This window comes from Equus asinus, chromosome 1, assembly GCF_041296235.1.
Source record: "Equus asinus isolate D_3611 breed Donkey chromosome 1, EquAss-T2T_v2, whole genome shotgun sequence".
Taxonomy (NCBI): domain Eukaryota; kingdom Metazoa; phylum Chordata; class Mammalia; order Perissodactyla; family Equidae; genus Equus; species Equus asinus.
In genome coordinates this window covers 125193138-125201067 of record NC_091790.1, presented here as the reverse complement: position 1 = coordinate 125201067, position 7930 = coordinate 125193138, and positions in this window count along the sequence as shown.

The window sequence follows — 7930 nt, the reverse complement described above, 5'->3', positions numbered from 1 at the left end:
TACAAAGGATTATAAGAGAATACTATGAAGGGATATATGCCAACAAATTGGATGACCTAGAAAAAATGGATAAATCCTTAGAATCATACAACCTCCCAAAACCGAATCAAGAAGAAATAGAGGGGCCAGCCCCATGGTCGAGTGGTTAAGTTCGCACGTTCTGCTTCAGCAGCCCAGAGTTTCACCGGTTTGGATCCTGGGCGCGGACGTGGCACGGCTCATCAGGCCATGTTGAGGGGGCGTCCCAAGTGCCACAACTAGAAGGACCCACAATGAAGAATATACAACTATATACTGGGGGGATTTGGGGAGAAAAAGCAGGAAAAAAAAGATATGAAACAGTTGCTAGCACAGGTGCCAATCTTTAAAAGAAAAGAAGAAGAAGAAGAAATAGAGAATATGAATAGACCAATCACAAGTAAAGAGATTGAAATAGCAAACAAAAACCTCCCAAAAACCAAATGTCCAGGACCAGAGGAGTCTCTGGTGAATTCTACCAAACATTCAAAGAAGATTTAATACCTATGCTTCTCAAACTCTTCCTAAAAATTGAAGAGGATGGGACACTTCCTAACTCATTTTACTAGGCCAACATTACCCTGATATTAAAAACTGACAAGGACATCACACAAAAAGAAAATTACAGGTCAATATTGCTGATGAACATAGATGCAAAAATCCTCAAAAGAAAATAGCAAGTTGAATACAACAATACATTAAAAGGATCATACAGCACAGGGGTTTAATAAATCTCAAATGAGATTTATTCCAGGGATGCGGGATGGCTCAACATCCACAGATCCATCCATGTGATACACCACTTTAACAAAATGAAGAATAAAAATCACATGATCATCTCAATAGATGCAGAGAAAGCATTTGATGAGATCTGACATCCATTTACGATAAAAAGAAAACTTTCAAGAAAATGAGTATAGAAGGAAAGTACCTCAACATAATAAAAGGCATATATGACAAACACATAGCCAACATCATACTCAGTGGTGAAAAACTGAATCCTATTCCTCAGAGAGCAAGAACAAGACATGGATACCCACTCCTATTCAACATAGTACTGGAAGTTTTAGCCAGAGCAATTAGGAAAGAAAAAGAAATAAAAGGGATCCAAGTTGGAAAGGAAGAAGTAAAACTGTCACAATTTGTGGGTGACATGATTCTATACATATAAAGCCCTAAAGAATACACCAAAAAATTATTAGAAATAATCAATGAACAGAGTGAAGTTTGGGGATACAAAATCAACATACAAAAGTCAGTTACATTTCTATACACTAATAATGAACTAGTAGAAAGAAATATCAAGAAAACAATCCCATTTGCAATCACAACAAGAAGAATAAAATACCTAGGAATAAATTTAACCTAGGAGGTGAAAGACCTATACATTGAAAACTATAAGATATTAGTGAAAAAAATCAAAGAAGACATAAAGAAATTGAAAGATATTCCATGCTCATGGATTGGAAGAATAGTTTAAATGTCCCTATGACCTAAAGCAATCTACAGATTCAATGCAATTCCAATCAGAATCCCAATGACACTCTTCACAGACATAGAACAAAGAATCCAAAGTTTTACATGAAATGACAAAAGACTCTGAATACCCAAAGCAATCTTGAGAAAAAAGAACAAAGTTGGAGGTATCATACTCCCTGACTTCAAAATATGCTACAAAGCTATAGTGACCAAAACAGCATGGTACTGGCAGGAAAACAGACACACAGATCCACAGAGCATAACTGAGAGCCCAGAAATAAAACCACACATCTATGGACAGCTAATCTTCGACTATGAGCCAAGAACATACAAATGAGAAAGGAAAGTCTCTTCAAAAAAGGGTGTTGGGTGGGCTGGCCCTGTGGCCGAGTAGTTAAGTTCGCGCGCTCCGCTACAGGCGGCCCAGTGTTTCGTTGGTTCGAATCCTGGGTGCGGACATGGCACTGCTCGTCAGACCACGCTGAGGCAGCGTCCCACATGCCACAACTAGAAGAACCCACAACGAAGAATACACAACTATGTACCGGGGGGCTTTGGGGAGAAAAAGGAAAAAATAAAATCTTTAAAAAAAAAAAAAAAGGGTGTTGGGAAAACCGGACAGTCACATGCAAAAGAATGAAAATAGACAACTATTTTACTCCATACATAAAAATTAACTCAAAATGGAGTGAAGACTTGAATGTCAGACCCAAAACCATAAAACACCTAGAAGAAAATATAGGCAGTATGCTCTTTGACAGATCTTAGCAGTATCTTTTGGAATACCCTGTCTCCCAGGCAAGAGAAATAAAAAGAAAAATAAACAAATGGGACTAAATCAGACTAAAAAGCTACTGCATGAGTTCTCATTTCCCTAATAATTAGTGATGCTGAACATCTCTTCATGTGCCTCTTGGCCCTCTGTATACTTTCTTTGGGAAAATGTCTGCTCATGTCCTCTGCCCATTTTTTGATCGGGGTGTATATTTTTTTGTTCCTGAGTTGCATGAGATCTTTATATATTTGAAAATTAACCCCTTGTCACATATCTGATTTGCAAATATTTTCTCCCAGTTATTGGGTTGTCTTTTCATTTTGTTGATGGCTTCCTTTTTCTATTTATTCTTTATCCCACTCATCTGGCTTCTTTCTCCATCATTCCCCTGAAACTCTCCTGGTAAAACTCACCAACTGACCCAGGGAAGGTCACCTAGTCACCAAGGTCAACAGTACTTATTAGTCTTGTCTTTTTTCCCACTGGCCTGTCACTGCATTTAACAATGTTGCCCCCTCCCATCTTCTGGAACTCCCTACTTCCCTAGCTTCTGTTCTGTTGGAAGAAGTTGGTTGTCCCAACTTCCTTGCCGATCACCCTCATGAGCTTCCCTTCTGCTCCCTCCTGAGCCTAGACTCCCTCTGCATCCCTGCTCTCCTCAGGCCACTTTGCAGGCAGCTTCCCAATCATGACATGGGCAACAGCTCCAGAGGCCCAGTTCTGTGGTGTCGTTTTGGGAATCATTAGTGGATGCTCAGACCAAAAACTGGTTTTTCAGCCCTCCCCATGATACTATTAACTGCGTAGTATCCTATGTTTTTAAAAATTCCTTTTTGTTTAAATTAACTAGTCTGGACATTGTTCTCTACAAACAAATTCGAGCCGTTATACACTTTATTACATTGACACATCAATGGACTTGAAAGTACAGAGAGTTGCTGTATTGTAACTATCATCGGCTTGTTTGTATTTTTGAAATTCTAGAATTTGGACTTGTTACAGGCTCTTAACATCAGCCCTGATATCAGTTCCCCCAAATTGAACCCAGCGTATATGGGGTTAAAACTAAAACCCACCACCCCCTTTCCTGCTTCTCTAGCTCCACTCATATGGAAATACCTGTTTCTTTAAACTTGGACCCCTTGAGCTTTACAACTAAATGGGAGTTACAAATTGTTAAAAGCCCAGGTGGCCTGGAGTTGGAGGCACACTAAAGTTTAGCTAATTATGTGTCCTTGAGTTTGCCAGGAAAGCTGCTGTCTCAAGAGTATCAAGGAGAGGAGGCTTCCCAGACCTCGACTCCTCAATCTCGGCGTTTTAACCCGCCTCAAACAGGAAGACAAGACAGAGACAACGGGGAAGGACGCCCACCTGCCATCCTCCTGTCTCACCCTCCACCCCCCTACTCCCACCCCCCACCCACCCCCACCCCCACCCCCGCCTTGCTGAAGCAGCCTCTCAAGGCCAAACGCAGGCTGGTGGGAAAACGCCAGCCTGCACAGCTACATGCACCCTCTCCCCTACCCAAAACCCCAAATAAAAATCCCTACCCATTCCTCATCGGGGAGGTAGCAGTTTTTGAGGCATGAGCCCTTGCTTTGCCCCCTGTGCCTGGCATAGTAAAAACCTTTCCTCTTCCACTCAAGACTCTGTTCTCGTTATTTGGATTGGCATCAGGTTCAGAGACCGAACTTTCAGTTACAGACTCTGCCACCACACCCTGGCTTGGAGGATTTGTCAGTCCTCCACACACACACACACACACACACACACACACACACACGAGCAGGATGCTTCACAATCTTTAGAGGCGATGTAGTGAGACACAGTGGTCGATGTAGTGAGACACAGTGGTCGTCACACTTGAGGCTGCTCAGTAATCACCCAGAGCTCCTGATAAGGGACGGATCTCCGGGTCCCAGCCTCAGAGTCTGAGTCCCGGGGTCTGGAGAGTGGGATCTGGGAATCTACACCTAACAAGCACCCCCAGGTGATCTACTGCTCACACTGGAAGAAACGTGAGTGAGGCAATGAAGAGCTCAGAGTCTGGCGTCCACAGACCTGGGTGTGAACACCAGCCTTACCATGTACCAGCTGTGTGACCCTGGACAAGTCACTTATCCTATCTGAGCCTCAGTTTCTTCATTTGTAAAATGCAAGTAATAATAGCACCTACCTTATATGGATCAAATGAGATAACCACGTAAAAAGAGATTAACATAGGACTTATATAACATAAATTATAAATATAAAATAAAATTTTATTTTTTTAGACATAAAAAGCTTAAGATAATAAATGTTTAAATATTCCTACTGTTTCCTTGGTTGATTCTCATCTCAAGCTGAAGGACATGACCCTGTTTTCATAAACAGTGAAACGAAACCTCACTAAAGTGACTTCCACTCACTGAGACAGTGACAGAACTGAGACCTCCATTGTAAAACCGTCTACAGGCTGTCCCAACACATTTGTCACAAAAGCTTTAAGCTGGAGAGCTGGCGAAGAAGGCGCCGTCCTTTGTTCATTTCAGAGAGATGGTAAGCTGTATTCACGGCCGTTGTTACGTCATCTTCAGGCCCAACTACACGGAGACAATCTCAAACAGGGGTGACCATGTGACTTCTGAAACACTATGCACAGGGCCAGCAGAGAGAAAGCTAAAGACAGTAAGATAACTTACAAAGAGTATGGAGTGAGCAGCTGATCCTCAGACACAAGAACATCCTGAGATGAAAGTGGCGTCAGTCTGAGAACGATCAGAGAACAGAGATTGTGTGAGTACATCAAAATGATGTGAAATGAAACACAACCTGTGGTTAGGGGCCTCAGAGTCACGTCATTTCTGTACCACTGTTTTAGAATATGTTCACAACCAGTTTTTCCCTACTCTGCTCTCATTTCCCTTTTATGCCTCTAAAAACACAATCAGAGAAGAATCATCTTTTATACTTTTTAAAGCTTTTTTAAAGCATTTAAAAAATGCTTTTAGATATAAGTAAGCCGCTTATTTAGGAAGAGCTAGAAGCATGACGAAGCATCATACAAAAGCAAAGGAGTGGGGCAAACTCAGCTCCTAACAGCGTGTAGACACATGTATAAAAATAAAAATAGAAGAAATGTAGGAAAAAAGCCCACCTTTCAGGCATTTCATGCGGACTCCACTCCCTACATCCTGAGTCAAAACTACTCCTGGGCACTCCTGGCCTTTCTCCCTAGGGTAGTTTCAACAAGGAATCTTGCTTTCTTCATCTTCTTACCTCCAGCAGCACCTAAGCTGTAAGACTAGAAACTCAATGAATATTTGATGGATGAATGCACAAAAGAGTGAGTAGAATGGCAACTCACAGGAAGGAAGATGGAGAGAGAGTTAGAACAGGAGAGGAGAAAGAGAATAAGACATGAGATCTCATTGTTCCCAGAGCAGGACAACATTCCTGAGAACATGAGTCAATTTTCTCGACACTCAGCCATAACGCAGAATTTCTGCAGACAAAAGACCAGCACTGCGTCCCTCTTGTTTCTTCTCCTACTGCCCTTCCCTTCTTTCTAATCTAGGGAATTTTGTAAAAGTGTGTAAAAAAAAAAAAAATGTAAAAGCACAGACCACTGGACCAATGGACGCTGTCCTCTGGGAAAGCCAAACCGGATTCTCATTCTAAATGGACACTGATTCCATGACCCCGTCATCAGAGAACACACACTGAACTTGCACGCCCTCAGACGTGGCCACAACTTTCGCACTACAGAATGTGGACATTTTCAATCTGAAATTTCCATGTCCACATAGTGAGACGAGTCCTACCGTCACACATCAAGACCACAGACGTGAGCTCAGGGCCTCATCTGCAGTCTTCTCCGACTCCCTCAGCCAGATGACAATCCCTCCCTCCTCTGAACTCCAGGGCACTTCGTCTACACCCCCTTGTTGCCTCGCCACCTTCTCCTTGCTGCGATTGATAATAGGGGCCCGTCCAGTCCCCTCAACTGGAGTCACGAGACCCGAGGACAATGTCCCCTGCGAACTCCTCCCAGGGCCTCACTCTGCACTCCTCGCCGCGCGAAGGCCTCACAATTCTTCGTTCGTTTGTTTATAGACAAGGGAGCAAATCTCTTCTGACTGCAGTTCAGTTGCACTACTGGTCAGAGAGACCCCACAGATACTGTACGTCCCCAGGTGCTGAGAACGCACCGCAGAAGTCCCCTCTCCTGAGGGCTCCTTTGTGCTCTGCAAGGTGCTAAGGGCTTTGTCTGCATTTTCCCCTTTCAGCCCCCAGGGGGACCCTATCAGGGCGTGATCCTCTTCACAGCTGAGGAAGCTGAGGCTCCCAGATGAAGTCCTTTTCCCACGTTCGCCCTGCTGGGGAATTGGCGGAAGGAGGTTTGCACGCAGCCCGTGTGATCCCAAGTCCGCGCGCACAGTCTCTGCAGAGCCCACCTCCCGCCCGGCGGAGGGAGGCCGTCCCGTCCTTGTTCCAGCAGCGTTTCTCGAAGGAGCCCAGGCACAGCTGACACACAAGCCAGCCGCCGCTGTGGTCAGGAAAGGCAGGACGCTTCCTCACGAAAAGAAACGTGAGGGCACTTTGGGACCCCTCTCCCTGGTCTAACAGGCGAATCTGGCGAGCGAGCTGCACAGGCTCAAAGCCGGTACAGAAACCCACGCTGTTGGTGAAGCAGCCGTGCAGCCTCCTCAGCCGTGTGAGAACGACCGTGCACCCCCACCCTCGTGACGGAAGCTGCCAGCTGCACAGACCCACAGACCGGAAAGACGGAGGACGCCCGGCTCTCACATTTCCCAGCTGCTTTTCTTACAGATAGAGGGGGAAAGTGACAACCCTGGTCCTCACCTCCCTCCACACATAGAGAACGCCAACATCTCAAGGCTTGTTTGATGTATAACCAGATTGATCTTGTTCCCAAAAGGGGGAACGACAGTCAGAAGAACGAATTGGATGCCTGGTGTCATGTACTTTTACTTAATTTAATTTTTTTAATTACTTATTTTAGCCAGACTTTCGAGGAACTCCACCCAAGAATGACTGACATGATGGCTGCCAGGTGCTGCCACCAGGGTTTGCTGGGGTACATTCTTCTGCTGGCTAGTCCCCGCCCACGCCTAAACGGGGTGAGCTGATTTCTGCGGTTTTACCTCCTCAGAGACCCAGCCTAGAGACTGTCCAAGGACACAATTACACTCTCTTTAGGCCTGCCCTCCTACAAAGGGCAGAGGGACAAACACCTCCTTGCAGGCACAAGGGTTGGGGTGGGGGTCCGAAAACAGCAAGGGAGGGGGAATGCGTGTGTTTGCGTGTGCGGAAGAACAGGGTGCGGAAACCGGGCGTAGAGACGGTAAGGAGGCAGGGTGTCAGTAGAGTAGTGGGGGGCACACACGGGCGGGGTAGAGGTACTAGACGTAAGGCAGGGCGGACGGGGAGGTCGCTCTGTGGGTAATTTCCCTGTCCCCCTCCTCCAGTCCCGGGTCCCCGAAGTCCCCCCGGGGTTGGCAGGAGGAAGGAACCTGTGCGTCCCCCGCATCTCCCGGCGCAGAGAGCGCCCTCTCCTTGCTCCCGTCGCCCCAAGGGAGTCCCGGCCCAGATCCTCCGGGGACGGACGTGTCCTCGAGCGCGGGGGCATCACCCGGCCACCTCCGCTCAGCGGCT